Source organism: Panulirus ornatus, chromosome 48 (genome assembly GCF_036320965.1).
Source record: "Panulirus ornatus isolate Po-2019 chromosome 48, ASM3632096v1, whole genome shotgun sequence".
Taxonomy (NCBI): Eukaryota; Metazoa; Arthropoda; class Malacostraca; order Decapoda; family Palinuridae; genus Panulirus; species Panulirus ornatus.
The window spans coordinates 4,834,434-4,850,956 of record NC_092271.1 but is presented as its reverse complement, the minus strand read 5'-3'; the positions used below and the strand labels follow the sequence as shown (position 1 = coordinate 4,850,956).

Here is a 16,523-nt window from a genome sequence, read left to right as displayed (position 1 = left end):
TAAACAGGCAACTTGATGACATATAAAATTAAGAAGATGGGGCCCCACATGTGTAGAACTCCAAATTATTGATTACACCCATGTTTTCTTATCCTTAACCTCAACTAGGCTAGATGTTATCCCCAGCATTTAGATTTCTGTGTACTCACCTCTTGCTACTTTAGTTCACACTCTACATTTTGGGAACTGAAGTAAGGAAGAATTTTTAGTGTGTAGAATGATTAATTGCACTTGTTGTGTAAAACTTATGTTTTGTATACTGGGAAAATAAAATTCCACTGGTTGATACAATTTACTTGATGTATTATCAGGTGTTCGTTACCCATAGTATGGCAGATTCAATAACCAAGCAACCTCAGGGCTGAGCAGTTTTCAGATTTAAAACACTAAAGTTTACACAAATTTCTTTCTTTGGCTATTTTCAGCACTAGCAGCCAAGTATGGGTTCAACATCACACAGCCCTGCCTCACACCCACTTGTATACTGAAACTTTCACTCAACTCTCCAGTCACTCATATACATGCATTTGTTACTTTCAAGAAGGCTTTCACACCATCCAACAATTGTCCCCCTACAACACATATCCTTAACACATCCCATAAACCATTCCACTTGACTCTGCCATACACTTTTTCCAGATCCATAAAAGCTGCAGACAACTTTGTACCTTTTGCTAGATACTTTTCCACAGGCCTTTTCGCCTTAAAAGTCTGATCCACACATTCGCTACCTTTATTAAAACCACCTTGCTCCTCACTCATTCTGCATTCAGTCACTCCATCACTATCAGTCAACACTTTTGCAAACACTTTTCTCGGGATACTTAACAGACCTTCGTACATCCTCAGCACCTTTTCTATTGAATAGCTTTCACCCAATCCTCAGGCAAAACATTCTGTTTCCAAGCTAAACTACATATCAGATGCATGCACTCTGTCAAACTTTCTCCTTCATACTTCAGCCTTTCAACTATAATCCTATCCACTCCATGTGCCTTTTCCACCTTCAGCCTCATTATCGCCCCTTTTTACCTCCCTTCTCAGTATAGGCCCTTACACTTGTATCCTCATCCTTCCATCTCCATGCATGTAACAACTACTGCCTCACCTCCCACATTCAACAGTTCTTTAATATACTTTTTCCATCTTGCTTTCACTTCCTCCTTTTGATGCTGCAACTCCCCTTCCTTAGTTTTCACATTAAGATTATCACACATCGACCTGTTTCCTTTTTCACCTCCTTCCAGTGCAGTTTATTATTTTTCCTATTTTTCCTATTTTTCACTCATCTTTTAGCTTTCTTCTGTTTCTTTTCTTTCCTCTATCAGCTTCTTAACATTGTGTCTACACATCTTATATTCTTCCCTTTTCCTTTGCTGAATTCCATTGATACATCCGTTTTTCTTCTTTGTGCACCATGCATTTCCCTTTTTATCTCTAAATTTCATGACCTTGTATCAGACTACTAATTTTACAACTGTTAATTCTTTTTCTAAACTTTTTAACCACTTTATTCACACATGACTGTGTTCCTACATTTACTGCACTTCCATCTAAACTTTTGGTCATTTCCTTTCACACTCCTTGCATTCTTTCTGATCCATCATCTTCCTTGCCAACACTCTTACCCCTCTATTTGTTCTTACACTATACCTCCACTTCCCCCCTGCTCCCCACCCCACAAGAACTGTGAAATTGTCAGTCTGCAAAGAATCCTCTGACAACTCTGTCATCTAGCATATCCTTTCTCAACCTTTCATTCACCTCCAGGTACTAGAACATTTTGATGAAAGGCTCTCTGAAACATAAGTAGGAACATGGATACCTTCAACCTCAAATACAGAGGGTAGGTTCAGTTAACAGAGTCAAAATGTTAAGGACCTGAGTGATGTACTTTGATGAGCATGCTTGTGTAAACCCAGTTAGCCAGCATTTGAAAGGTAGGGATAGGGGAGAAAGAATACTTCCCATGCACTCCCGCGTGTCATAGAAGGCGACCTAAAGGGGACGGGAGCGGGGGGGCTAGAAACCTTCCCCTCCTTGTATTTTAACTTTCTAAAAGGGGAAACAGAAGGAGTCACGCAGGGAGCGCCCATCCTCCTTGAAGGCTCAGATTGGGGTGTCTAAATGTGTGTGGATGTAAACAAGATGAGAAAAAAGGAGAGATAGGTAGTATGTTTGAGGAAAGGAACCTGGATGTTTTGGCTCTGAGTGAAATGAAGCTCAAGGGTAAAGGGGAAAAGTGGTTTGGGAATATTTTGGGAGTAAAGTCAGGGGTTGGTGAGAGGGCAAGAGCAAAGGAAGGAGTAGCATTACTCCTGAAACAGGAGTTGTGGGAGTATGTGATAGAGCGTAAGGAAGTATGATATGGGTAAAACTGAAAGTGGATGGAGAGAGATTGGTGATTATTGGTGACTATGCACCTGGTCATGAGAAGATAGATCATGAGAGGCAAGAGTTTTTGGAGCAGCTGAGTGAGTGTGTTAGCAGTTTTGATGCACAAGACCAGTATAGTGATGGGTGATTTGAATGCAAAGGTGAGTTATGTGGCAGTTGAGGGAATGATTGGTGTACATGAGGTGTTCAGTGTTGTAAATGGAAATGGTGAAGAGCTTATAGATTTATGTGCTGAAAAAGGACTGGTGATTGGGAATACCTGGTTTGAAAAGAGAGATATACATAAGTATATGTATGTAAGTTGGATAGATGGCCAGAGAGCATTATTGGATTACATGTTAATTGATAGGTGCACAAAAGAGAGACTTTTGGATGTTAATGTGCTTAGAGGTGCAACTGGAGGGATGTCTGATCATTATCTTGTGGAGAAGAGAGAATGTTGGGGTGAAGAGAGTGGTGAGAGTAAATGAGCTTGGGAAGGAGACTTGTATGAGGAAGTACCAGGAGAGACTGAGTGCTGAATGGAAAAAGGTGAGACCAAATGACATAAGGGGAGTGGATGAAGAATGGGATGTATTTAGGGAAGCAGTGATGGCTTGCGCAAAAGATACTTGTGGCATGAGAAGAGTGGGAGGTGGGCAGATTAGAAAGGGTAATGAGGGATAGGATGAAGAAGTAAGATTTTTAGTGAAGGAGAAGATAGAGGTATTTGGCCGATTTTTGCAGGGAAATAGTGCAAATGAATGGGAGATGTATAAAAGAAAGAGGGAGGAGGTTAAGAGAAAGGTGCAAGAGGTGAAAAAGAGGGCAAATGAGAGTTGGGGTGAGAGAGTATCATTAAATTTTAGGGAGAATAAAAAGATGTTTTGGAGGGAGATAAATAAAGTGCGTAAGACAAGAGAACAAATGGGAACAGCGGTGAAGGGGGCTAATGGGGAGGTAATAACAAGTAGTGGTGATGTGAGAAGGAGATGATGTGAGTATTTTGATAGAGTGGCAGATATAGGGTGTTTTGGTCAATGTGGTTTGCGAAGTGAGAGGGTCAGGGAGAATGATTTGGTAAACAGAGAAGAGGTAGTGAAAGCTTTGCGGAAGATGAAAGCCAGCAAGGCGGCGGGTATGGATGGTATTGCAGTGGAATTTATTAAAAATGGGGGTGACTGTGTTGTTGACTGGATGGTGAAGATATTCATTGTATGTATGGTTCATGGTAATGTGCCAGAGGATTGGCAGAATGCATGCATAGTGCCATTGTACAAAGGCTAAGGGGATAAAGGTGAGTGTTCAAACTACGGAAGTATAAGTTTGTTGAGTATTCCTGGGAAATTGTTTGGGAGGGTATTGATTGAGAGGGTGAAGACATGACAGACCATCAAATTGGGGAAGAGCAGTGTGGTATCAGAAGTGGTAGAGGATGTTTGGATCAGGTGTTTGCGTTGAAGAATGTATGTGAGAAATACTTAGGAAAACAAATGGATTTGTATGTAGCATTTATGGATCTGGAGAAGGCATATGATAGAGTTGATAGAGATGCTCTGTGGAAGGTATTAAGAATATATGGTGTGGGAGGCAAGTTGTTAGAAGCAGTTAAAAGTTTTTATCGAGGATGTAAGGCATGTGTACGAGTAGGAAGAGAGGAAAGTGATTGGTTCTCAGTGAATGTCGGTTTGCGGCAGGGGTGCGTGATGTCTCCATGGTTGTTTAATTTGTTTATGGATGGGGTTGTTAGGGAGGTGAATGGGGCAAGTATGCAGTCTGTTGTGGATGAGAGGGCTTGGGAAGTGAGTCAGTTGTTGTTTGCTGATGATGCAGCACTGGTGGCTAATTTGGGTGAGAAAGCACAGAAGCTGATGACTGAGTTTGGTAAAGTGTGTGAAAGAAGAAAGCTGAGAGTAAATGTGAATGAGAGCAAGGTTATTAGGTACAGTGGGGTTGAGGGTCAAGTCAACTGGAAGATAAGTTTGAATGGAGAAAAACTGGAGGAAGAGAAGTGTTTTAGATATCTGGGAGTGGATTTGGCAGTGGATGGAACCATGGAAGTGGAAGTGAGTCACAGGGTGGGGGAAGGGACGAAAGTTCTGGGAGTGTTGAAAAATGTGTGGAAGGCGAGAACATTATCTCGGAAAGCGAAAATGGGTATGTTTGAAGGAATAGTGGTTCCAACAATGTTATGTGGTTGCAAGGCATGGGCTATAGATAGGGTTGTGTGGAGGAGGGTGGATGTATTGGAAATACGATGTTTGAGGACGATATATGGTGTGAGGTGGTTTGATCGGGTAAGTAATGAAAGGGTAAGAGAGATGTGTGATAATAAAGAGTTTGTGGTTAAGAGAGGAGAAGAGGATGTTTTGAAGTGGTTTGGTCACATGGAGAGAATGGCACGCCCTTCCCCCACACGCGTGCGAGGTACCACTAGGAAAAGACAAAAAAGGCCACATTCGTCCACACTCAGTCTCTAGCTGTCATGTGTAATGCACCAAAACCACAGCTCCCTTTCCACATCCAGGCCCCACAAAACTTTCCATGGTTTAGCCCAGATGCTTCACATTGACAGCACATCAACTCCAGTATACCACATCATTCTAATTCACTCTATTCCTTGCATGCCTTTCACTCTCCTGCATGTTCAGGCCCCGATCGCTCAAAATCTTTTTCACTCCATCCTTCCACCTCCAATTTGGTGTCTCGCATTTCCTCGTTCCCTCCACCTCTGACACATATATCCTCTTTGTCAATCTTTCCTTACTCAATCTCTCCATGTGACCATACCATTTCAACACTCCCTCTTCTGCTCTCTCAACCACACTCTTTTTATTTCCACACATCTCTCTTGCCCTTTCATTACTCAATTAAACCACCTCACACTACATATCCACCCTCCTCCATACAACCCTATCTATATCCCATGCCTCACAACCATATAACATTGTTGGAACTACTATTCCTTCAAACATACCCATATTCGCTCTACGACATAACGTTCTCACCTTCCACACATTTTTCAACGCTCCTGGAACCTTTGTCCCCTCCCCCAACCTGTGACTCATTTCCGTTTCCATGGTTCCGTCCACTGCCAAAACTGTTCCCAGATATCTAAAACACTTAACTTCCTCCAGTTTTTCTCCATTCATACTTACCTCCCAATAACTTGTCCCTCAACCCTACTGAACCTAATAACCTTGCTCTTACTCACATTTACTCTCAGCTTTCTTCTTTCACACAACCAAACTCAGCCACCAACTTCTGCACTTTCTCACCTAAAACAGCCACCAGCACTGTATCATTAGCGAACAACAGCTGACTCATCCAGAACAGACTGCATACTTGCCCCTCTCTCCAAAACTTGTGCATTCACCTCCTTAACAACCCCATCCATAAACAAATTAAACAACCATGGAGACATCACACACCCCTGTCGCAAGCTGACATTCCCTGGGAACCAGTCACTTTCCTCTCTTCCTACTCGTACACATGCCTTACATCCTTGGTAAAATCTTTTCACTACTTCAAGCAACTAACCTCCTACACCATATACTCTTAATACCTTCTGTAAAGCTGTGTAAGCTGTGTAGGTATGTATATTTGCGTGTGTGGACGTATGTATATACATGTGTATGGGGGGGGGTTGGGCCATTTCTTTCGTCTGTTTCCTTGCGCTACCTCGCAAACGCGGGAGACAGCGACAAAGTATAATAAAATATAATAAAAATAACCTTCTGTAAAGCATTTCTGTCAACCCTATCATATGCCTTCTCCAGATCCATAAATGCTACATACAAATCCATCTTTTTTTTGTTAGTATTTCTCACATGCATTCTTCAAAGCAAACACCTAATCCATGCATCCTCTACCACTTCTGAAACCAAAATATAACAAATATAACAAGGAATTGTTAGACAAGATGCACTGAACGACAGTAAAACCTCTTTTATGTGAAATACTTGGGGTAATCAGCTGCTTTGGATGACAAAATTTCTGGTTATTCAAGGGATTTTCAAATAAGTGTTTCACAAATTGTAAAATTGTAGCATCATTTGCCTCTTTGTAAATGTTTTACATATAGAATATATTGACATATGTATGTAGCATTTATGGAACTGGAGATGGCATATGATAGAATTGATAGAGATGCTTTGTGGAAGGTATTAAGAATATGTGGTGTGGGAGGCAGGTTGCTAGCAACAGTGAAAAGTTTTTACTGAGGATGTAAGGCATGTGTACGAGTAGAAAGAGAGTTAAGTGATTGGTACCAAGTGAATGTCAGTTTGTGGCAAGAGTGCGTGATGTCTCCATGGTTGTTTAATTTGTTTATGGATGGGGCTGTTAGGGAGGTGAATGGAAGAGTTTTAGAGAGAGGGGCAAGTATGCAGTCTGTTGTGGAAGAGAGAGCTTGGGAAATGAGTCAGTTGTTGTTCACTGATGATATAGCACTGGTGATTAATTCGGGTGAGAAAGAGCAGAAGCTGATGACTGAGTTTGGTAAAGTGTGTGAAAGAAGAAAGCTGAGAGTAAATGTGAATAAGAGCAAGGTTATTAGGTTCAGTGGGGTTGAGGGGCAAGTTAGTTGGGAGGTAAGTTTGAATGGAGAAAAACTGGAGGAAGAGAAGTGTTTTAGATATCTGGGAGTGGATTTGGCAGCGGATGGAAGCATGGAAGTGGAAGTGGGTCACAGGGTGGGGGAAGGGGTGAAAGTTCTGGGAGCGTTGAAAAATGTATGGAAGGTGAGAACGTTATCTCGGAAAGCAAAAATGGGTATGTTTGAAGGAAAAGTGGTTCTAACAATGTTATATGGTTGCAAGGCGTGGGCTATAGATAGGGTTGTGTGGAGGGGGGTGGATGTATTGGAAATGAGATGTTTGAGGACAATATGTGGTGTGAGGTGGTTTGATCGTGTAAGTAATGAAAGGGTAAGAGAGATGTGTGATAATAAAAAGAGTGTGGCTAAGAGAGCAGAAGAGGGTGTATTGAAATGGTTTGGTCACATGGAGAGAATGGTACCCCCTTCCCCCACGCGCATGCGAGGTACCACTAGGAAAAGACAAAAAAGGCCACATTCGTTCACACTCAGTTTCTAGCTGTCATGTGTAATGCACCGAAACCACAGCTCCCTTTCCACATCCAGGCCCCACAAAACTTTCCATGGTTTAGCCCAGATGTTTCACATGCCCTGGTTCAATCCATTGACAGCACATCAACTCCAGTATACCACATCATTCTAATTCACTCTATTCCTTGCATGCCTTTCACTCTCCTGCATGTTCAGGCCCCGATCGCTCAAAATCTTTTTCACTCCATCCTTCCACCTCCAATTTGGTGTCCTGCTTTTCCTCATTCCCTCCACCTCTGACACATATATCCTCTTTGTCAATCTTTCCTCACTTAATCTCTCCATGTGACCATACCATTTCAACACTTCCCCTTCTGCTCTCTCAACCACACTCTTTTTATTTCCACACATCTCTCTTACCCTATCATTACTTACTCAATTAAACCACCTCACACTACATATCCATCCTCCTCTGCACAACCCTATCTATAGCCCATGCCTCACAACCATATAACATTGTTGGAACTACTATTCCTTCAAACATACCCATTTTTGCTCTACGACATAACGTTCTCACCTTCCACACATTTTTCAACGCTCCCAGAAACTTTGCCCCCCCCTTCCCCAACCTGTGACTCATTTCCATTTCCATGGTTCCATCCTCTGCCAAAACTGCTCCCAGATATCTAAAACACTTAACATCCTCCAGTTTTTCTCCATTCATACTTACCTCCCAATTGACTTGTCCTTCAACCCTATTGAACCTAATAACCTTGCTCTTATTCACATTTACTCTCAGCTTTCTTTTTCACACCACCAAACTTAGCCACCAACTTCTGCACTTTCTCACCTGAATCAGCCACCAGCACTGTATCATCAGCAAACAACAGCTGACTCATCCAGAACAGACTGCATACTTGCCCCTCTCTCCAAAACTCGTGCATTCACCTCCTTAACAACCCTATCCATAAACAAATTAAACAACCATGGAGACATCACACACCCCTGTCGCAAGCCGACATTCCCTGGGAACCAGTCACTTTCCTCTCTTCCTACTCGTACACATGCCTTACATCCTTGGTAAAATCTTTTCACTACCTCAAGCAACAAACCTCCAACACCATATACTCTTAATACCTTCTGTAAAGCATTTCTGTCAACCCTATCATATGCCTTCTCCAGATCCATAAATGCTACATACAAATCCATCTTTTTTTGTTAGTATTTCTCACATACGTTCTTCAAAGCAAACATCTGATCCATGCATCCTCTACCACCTCTGAAACCAAAATATAACAAATATAACAAGGAATTGTTAGAAAAGATGCACTGAAGTACAGTAAAACCTCTTTTATGTGAAATACTTGGGGTAATCAGCTGCTTTGGATGACAAAATTTCTGGTTATTCAAGGGATTTTCAAATAAATGTTTCACAGATTGTAAAATTTTAGCATCATTTGCCTCTTTGTAAATATTTTACATACAGAATATATTGACATATGTATGTATCATTTATGGATCTGGAGAAGGCATATGATAGAACTGATAGAGATGCTTTGTGGAAGGTATTAAGAATATATGGTGTGGGAGGCAGGTTGCTAGCAACAGTGAAAAGTTTTTACTGAGGATGTAAGGCATGTGTACGAGTAGAAAGAGAGTCAAGTGATTGGTTCCAAGTGAATGTCGGTTTGTGGCAGGGGTGCATGATGTCTCCATGGTTGTTTGATTTGATTATGGATGGTGTTGTTACGGAGGCGAATGGAAGAGTTTTGGAGAGAGGGGCAAGTATGCAGTCTGTTGTGGATGAGAGGGCTTAGGAAGTGAGTCAGTTGTTGTTCGCTGATGATAGAGCGCTGGTGGCTGATTTGTATGAGAAACTGCAGAAGCTGATGACTGAGTTTGGTAAAGAGTGTGAAAGAAGAAAGCTGAGAGTAAATGTGAATAAGAGCAAGGTTATTATGTTCAGTAGGATTGGGGGACAAGTCATTTGGGAGGTAAGTTTTAGATATCTGGGAGTGGTTTTGGCAGCGGATGGAATCATGGAAGCGGAAATGAGTCACAGGTTGGGGGAGGGGGGGGGTGAAAGTTCTGGGAGCGTTGAAAAATGTGTGGAAGGCGAGAACATTATCTCGGAAAGCAAAAATGGGTATGTTTGAAGGAATAGTGGTTCCAACAATGTTTTATGGTTGTGAGGTGTGGGGTATCGATAGGGTTGTGCGGAGGAGGGTGGATGTGCTGGAAATGAGATGTTTGAGGACTATATGTGGTGTGAGGTGGTTTGATCGAGTAAGCAATCAAAGGGGAAGAGAGGTGTGTGGTGATAAAAAGAGTGGTTGAGAGAGCACAAGAGGGTGTATTGAAATGGTTTGGTCACCTGGAGAGAATGAGTGAGGAAAGATTGACAAAGAAGATATATATGTCAGAGGTGGAGGGAACAAGAAGAAGTGGGAAATCAAATTGGAGGTGGAAGGATGGAGTGAAAAAGATTTTGAGTGATTGGGGCCTGAACATGCAGGAGGGTGAAAGGTGTACAAGGAAAAGAGTGAATTGGAAAGATGTAGTATACTGGGGTCGACGTGCTATCAGTGGATTGAACCAGGGCATGTGAAGTGTCTGGGGTAAACCATGGAAAGTTCTGTGGGGCCTGGATGTGGAAAGGGAGCTGTGGTTCCAGTTCATTATACATGATAGCTAGAGATTGAGTGTGAACGAATGGGGCCTTTTTTGTCTTTTCCTAGCACTACCTCGCATGCATGCAGGGATGGGGTTGTCATTTCATGTGTGGCGTGGTGGCATCCGGAATGAATAAAGGCAGCAAGTATAAATTATGTACATGTCTATATTTGTAAATGTCTCTGTACGTATATATATGCATATTTTGAAATGTATAAGTATATATATGTGCGTGTGTGGACGTGTATGTATATACATGTGTATGTGGGTGGTTTGGGCCATTCTTTCATCTGTTTCCTTCCGCTACCTTGCTAATGCAGGAGGTAGCAACAAAGTATGATATACATAAATAAATAACGTATGCAAATTATCCCTGGAGATAGGGGAGAAAGAATACTTACCACGTATACCCTGCGTGTTGTAAAAGGTGACTAAAAGTGGTGGGAGCAGGGGGGCTGGAAATCTTCCCCTCCCATTTTTATTTTTCCAAAAGAAGGAACAGGGAAGGGGGGCCAAGTGAGGATAGTCCCATTAAGGCTCATTCCTCTGTTCTTAACACTACCTCGCTAATGTGGGAAATGACGAACATGTATGAAAAAAACGTAAGGAAATAAGATGTAAAATAAAACAGGTCAGGAAAGTTTAGGGTAAGGTTAGGTTGGTTAGGGTAAAAAAGTGATGTAACGAATCGGTAATAAAAAAAGATATACCTTCACCGACTACTCATACACTTAAGATAATAATCACCCATCAGCAAACTTGTCCATTAGTGATAGCAGTCATGGTGAAGGCAGGTGATTGTTGGAGGTTAAACATTCTTAATTACTGTATTATAGTAATGTATTACTGTATTACTGCACTTACTGCATAACAAACATAACGAAATTTTTTTCTAAGTTGTGCTTTACTGTAAGATTTTCATGATTCACACATTTATACTGGACATTTATACAAGGGTAAAGGGAAAGAGTGGTTTGGGAATGTCTTGGGAGTAAAGTCAGGGGTTAGTGAGAGGACAAGAGCAAGGGAAGGAGTAGCAGTACTCCTGAAACAGGAGTTGTGGGAGTATGTGATAGAATGTAAGAAAGTAAATTCTCGATTAATATGGGTAAAACTGAAAGTTCATGGAGAGAGATGGGTGATTAATGGTGCATATGCACCTGGGCATGAAAAGAAAGATCATGAAAGGCAAGTGTTTTGGGAGCAGCTGAATGAGTGTGTTAGTGGTTTTGATGCATGAGACCGGGTTATAGTGATGGTGATTTGAATGCAAAGGTGAGTAATGTGGCAGTTGAGGGAATAATTGGTATACATGGGGTGTTCAGTGTTGTAAATGGAAATGGTGAAGAGCTTGTAGATTTATGTGCTGAAAAAGGACTGATGATTGGGAATACCTGGTTTAAAAAGCGAGATATACATAAGTATACATATGTAAGTAGGAGAGATGGCCAGAGAGCGTTATTGGATTACGTGTTAATTGACAGGCGCGCGAAAGAGAGACTTTAGGATGTTAATGTGCTGAGAGGTGGAACTGGAGGGATGTCTGATCATTATCTTGTGGAGGCTAAGGTGAAGATTTGTATGGGTTTTCAGAAAAGAAGAGTGAATGTTGGGGTGAAGAGAGTGGTGAGAGTAAGTGAGCTTGGGAAGGAGACTTGTGTGAGGAAGTACCAGGAGAGACTGAGTACAAAATGGAATAAGGTTAGAACAATGGAAGTAAGGGGAGTGGGGGAGGAATGGGATGTATTTAGGGAATCAGTGATGGCTTGCGCAAAAGATGCTTGTGGCATGAGAAGAGTGGGAGGTGGGTTGATTAGAAAGGGTAGTGAGTGGTGGGATGGAGAAGTAAGATTATTAGTGAAAGAGAAGAGAGAGGCATTTGGACGATTTTTGCAGGGAAAAAATGCAATTGAGTGGGAGACGTATAAAAGAAAGAGACAGGAGGTCAAGAGAAAGGTGCAAGAGGTGAAAAAGAGGGCAAATGAGAGTTGGGGTGAGAGAGTATCATTAAATTTTAGGGAGAATAAAAAGATGTTCTGGAAGGAGGTAAATAAAGTGCGTAAGACAAGGGAGCAAATGGGAACATCAGTGAAGGGCGCAAATGGGGAGGTGAAAACAAGTAGTGGTGATGTCAGAAGGAGATGGAGTGAGTATTTTGAAGGTTTGTTGAATGTGTTTGATGATAGAGTGGCAGATATAGGGTGTTTTGGTCGAGGTGGTGTGCAAAGTGAGAGGGTTAGGGAAAATGATTTGGTAAACAGAGAAGAGGTAGTAAAAGCTTTGCGGAAGATGAAAGCCGGCAAGGCAGCAGGTTTGGATGGTATTGCAGTGGAATTTATTAAAAAAGGGGGTGACTGTATTGTTGACTGGTTGGTAAGGTTATTTAATGTATGTATGACTTATGGTGAGGTGCCTGAGGATTGGTGGAATGCGTGCATAGTGCCATTGTACAAAGGCAAAGGGGATAAGAGTGAGTGCTCAAATTACAGAGGTATAAGTTTGTTGAGTATTCCTGGTAAATTATATGGGAGGGTATTGATTGAGAGGGTGAAGGCATGTACAGAGCATCAGATTGGGGAAGAGCAGTGTGGTTTCAGAAGTGGTAGAGGATGTGTGGATCAGGTGTTTGCTTTGAAGAATGTATGTGAGAAATACTTAGAGAAGCAAATGGATTTGTATGTAGCATTTATGGATCTGGAGAAGGCATATGATAGAGTTGATAGAGATGCTCTGTGGAAGGTATTAAGAATATATGGTGTGGGAGGCAAGTTGTTAGAAGCAGTGAAAAGTTTTTATCGAGGATGTAAAGCATGTGTACGTGTAGGAAGAGAGGAAAGTGATTGGTTCTCAGTGAATGTCGGTTTACGGCAGGGGTGTGTGATGTCTCCATGGTTGTTTAATTTGTTTATGGATGGGGTTGTTAGGGAGGTGAATGCAAGAGTTTTGGAAAGAGGGGCAAGTATAAAGTCTGTTGTGGATGAGGGAGCTTGGGAAGTGAGTCAGTTGTTGTTCGCTGATGATACAGCGCTGGTGGCTGATTCATGTGAGAAACTGCAGAAGCTGGTGACTGAGTTTGGTAAAGTGTGTGAAAGAAGAAAGTTAAGAGTAAATGTGAATAAGAGCAAGGTTATTAGGTACAGTAGGGTTGAGGGTCAAGTCAATTGGGAGGTAAGTTTGAATGGAGAAAAACTGGAGGAAGTAAAGTGTTTTAGATATATGGGAGTGGATCTGGCAGCGGATGGAACCATGGAAGCGGAAGTGAATCATAGGGTGGGGGAGGGGACGAAAATTCTGGGAGCCTTGAAGAATGTGTGGAAGTCGAGAACATTATCTCGGAAAGCAAAAATGGGTATGTTTGAAGGAATAGTGGTTCGAACAATGTTGTATGGTTGCGAGGCGTGGGCTATGGATAGAGTTGTGTGCAGGAGGGTGGATGTGCTGGAAATGAGATGTTTGAGGACAGTGTGTGGTGTGAGGTGGTTTGATCGAGTAAGTAATGTAAGGGTAAGAGAGATGTGTGGAAATAAAAAGAGCGTGGTTGAGAGAGCAGAAGAGGGTGTTTTGAAATGGTTTGGGCACATGGAGAGAATGAGTGAGGAAAGATTGACCAAGAGGATATATGTGTCGGAGGTGGAGGGAACGAGGAGAAGTGGGAGACCAAATTGGAGGTGGAAAGATGGAGTAAAAAAGATTTTGTGTGATCATGGCCTGAACGTGCAGGAGGGTGAAAGGAGGGCAAGGAATAGAGTGAATTGGATCGATGTGGTATACTGGGGTTGACGTGCTGTCAGTGGATTGAATCAGGGCATGTGAAGCGTCTGGGGTAAACCATGGAAAGTTGTGTGGGGCCTGGATGTGGAAAGGGAGCTGTGGTTTCGGGCATTATTGCATGACAGCTAGAGACTGAATGTGAACAAATGTGGCCTTTGTTGTCTTTTCCTAGTGCTACCTCACACACATGAGGGGGGAGGGGGATGGTATTCCATGTGTGGCGGGGTGGCGATGGGAATGAATAAAGGCAGACAGTGTGAATTGTGTGCATGGGTATATATGTGTCTGTGTGTGTATATATATATGTGTACATTGAGATGTATAGGTATGTATATTTGCATGTGTGGACGTGTATGTATATACATTGTGTATGGGGGTGGGTTGGGCCATTTCTTTCGTCTGTTTCCTTGCACAACCTTGCAAACACGGGAGACAGCGACAAAGCAAAATAAATAAAAATAAATATTTATACTTTATCACTGGAGATGTGAGAGCCAACAGTAAAGGCTCAGGCTCAGTGGAAAATGAGTTATACTCCTCTTGAGTATTATGAAGATCATAAGGCACATCAAGGTCACTCTCATGAAAATTGTTATCTTCAAGGGGTCTTCAGGGTCATCAACATGGAAAGCCATCTGGAAGGTCATATGAGGGTGAAGGTACCTGTGCAATACACATTGTTGCTGATTTCAGATGAGCAAATGCCCTTGCCAAGAACTTTACTCAATAATTTATGGATGTCTTCCTGTTTGAGTGATGTGGCATTTTTGTATAGATTTTAAGTGCATGATGTGAAACTTTATTGAGGGCTGTAGCATGACCACTTCTCTACAGTGCACAGTCTTCTGAAAAGTTTCCTCCTCCTCTCCAGCAAATTCAATTACAGTCTGGAAATCAACAATGCTGGATATTAAGTCAGAATCTCTTAGGTTGAATGCTACTGGAGCTCCCTAGTCAACATTAAGCCACTCCTCTGCCTCAGTTTCATTAATCTGTGTTAGAAGACTATTAGTTGCTGAGAATGGTTTTAATTGCTTTCTTAAGCTTAGCATTGAAACCATCAAATTCTTCCTTAGAAGATCATTCCACAAACATGACATATAGCCACAGTTTCCTCCAAGCGCATTTCAAGGTGATCTTGTTTACCATCTTCCAAACACAGGCGATGTTGAAGATGGCATTTTTGATCGTATACTTCAACCGAAACTGAGTATCTGGACCGTCAAAGTTTAGGATTTTGTGCATAAAATCCTTCTTGTAGTGAAACCATATTTTCAATTATTCCTTTGCACATGGGCTGGATTACAGATGTAACATTAGCAGGAAGGTAAGTAGCAAAAATGTTGTTAGTAATGAGCCAGCTTTTATGAGGGTAAGCTCAACAGTTATCAGGAAGCAGGATAGCTTTGCTGCCCTTATGTTTGCTAATATTCCTGAAGTGCTCAGTCATTTCAGCCATAAAGTTATGATGGAGCCATTGGTAAAAACTGTCCTTGGCCATCCAACTGCTGCCCTGACCCTTGTAAATCACAAGGATATGTGCCCAAGGGTACTAATACTTGTCAGTTACCAAAAGTTGGAGCTTGTGTTTACCAATAGTATTACTGTAGACAATAACCTTGATATGATCTTTGTTCTGTTTGAAACCTGAAGCACCAACCTCGCTGGAAGAAGCTGGAGTGAGATAAGGTAGGCGTTGCCAGTACAGAACTGTCTTGTCTGCATTACAAATGTGCTCAGCACTGAAATCATGCTCGTTATCTAACTTCTCATGATCTGCTGACCTATGCTCACCTGATATGTTGAGTTTATGAATGTCGTGACATTTCTTGAATGCAGTAAGCCAGCCACTAGAAAAGGAATACCCAACCTTGATCATCTCATTGTGGAGTTGCTTGGCCTTCTTGATGAGCAGTGGGCCAGAGATGGATGCTACCTCAGAGCATCACAAGGTAAACCACTCTTCAAAAATGGTACTGTATAATGCAGCACTGTTATGTTCTGATGTCCTGTGCTCACTTGAAACATTGAGTTTATGAATGCTGTAATATTTCTTAAATGCAGCAAGCCATCCTTTAGAAAACGAACTCTTATCCTTGATCTTTATGGTAACATCGAGTTGCTTAGCCTTCTTAATGAGCATTGAGCTGGAGATGGGTGCTTCCTCTGAGCATCACAAGGTAAACTAATGGTGAAGAACATAGTCCAACTCCTGGAGTGTATGCTGATGGAGGGCTGTGTGTACCTTGAGAGTCTTGAGCTGGGACTCACTACTAAATGCCTTGATCTTCTGCAAATTGGTGATGTTATAGATAGCCATCATGCCAATGTTGAAATCCTTCATAAGTGCTTCCTTGGACTCGCTCTAGGCCAGCCTTTTGCAAAACTCCTTTTTTCAAGGCTTAAATATTCCTCTTGTACACTTTGTGCAATATATACATTTTTATGAGCTGTCAGGCAAATGCTGATGGTGCTTGACATAGGTCATTGTCCAAAATAGTAATTCAAAGTGCACAAAATACACAAATCTGCAAGACCAGCATATAATGCCATGCCAGAAAGCACATAGACAGTAAACAATCATCAGTATCACAAAAAATTAGAGTGATGAGTACACACAATGCTGTATTGCAAT

General features: G+C 41.8%; 1 protein-coding gene across 1 annotated transcript in view; it reads left to right on the top strand.

Moving 5' to 3' along the window:
• Positions 1-16,523, top strand: part of LOC139764052 (2',5'-phosphodiesterase 12) — a 213,006-nt gene that overhangs the window by 25,096 nt on the left and 171,387 nt on the right. The window lies entirely within an intron of this gene.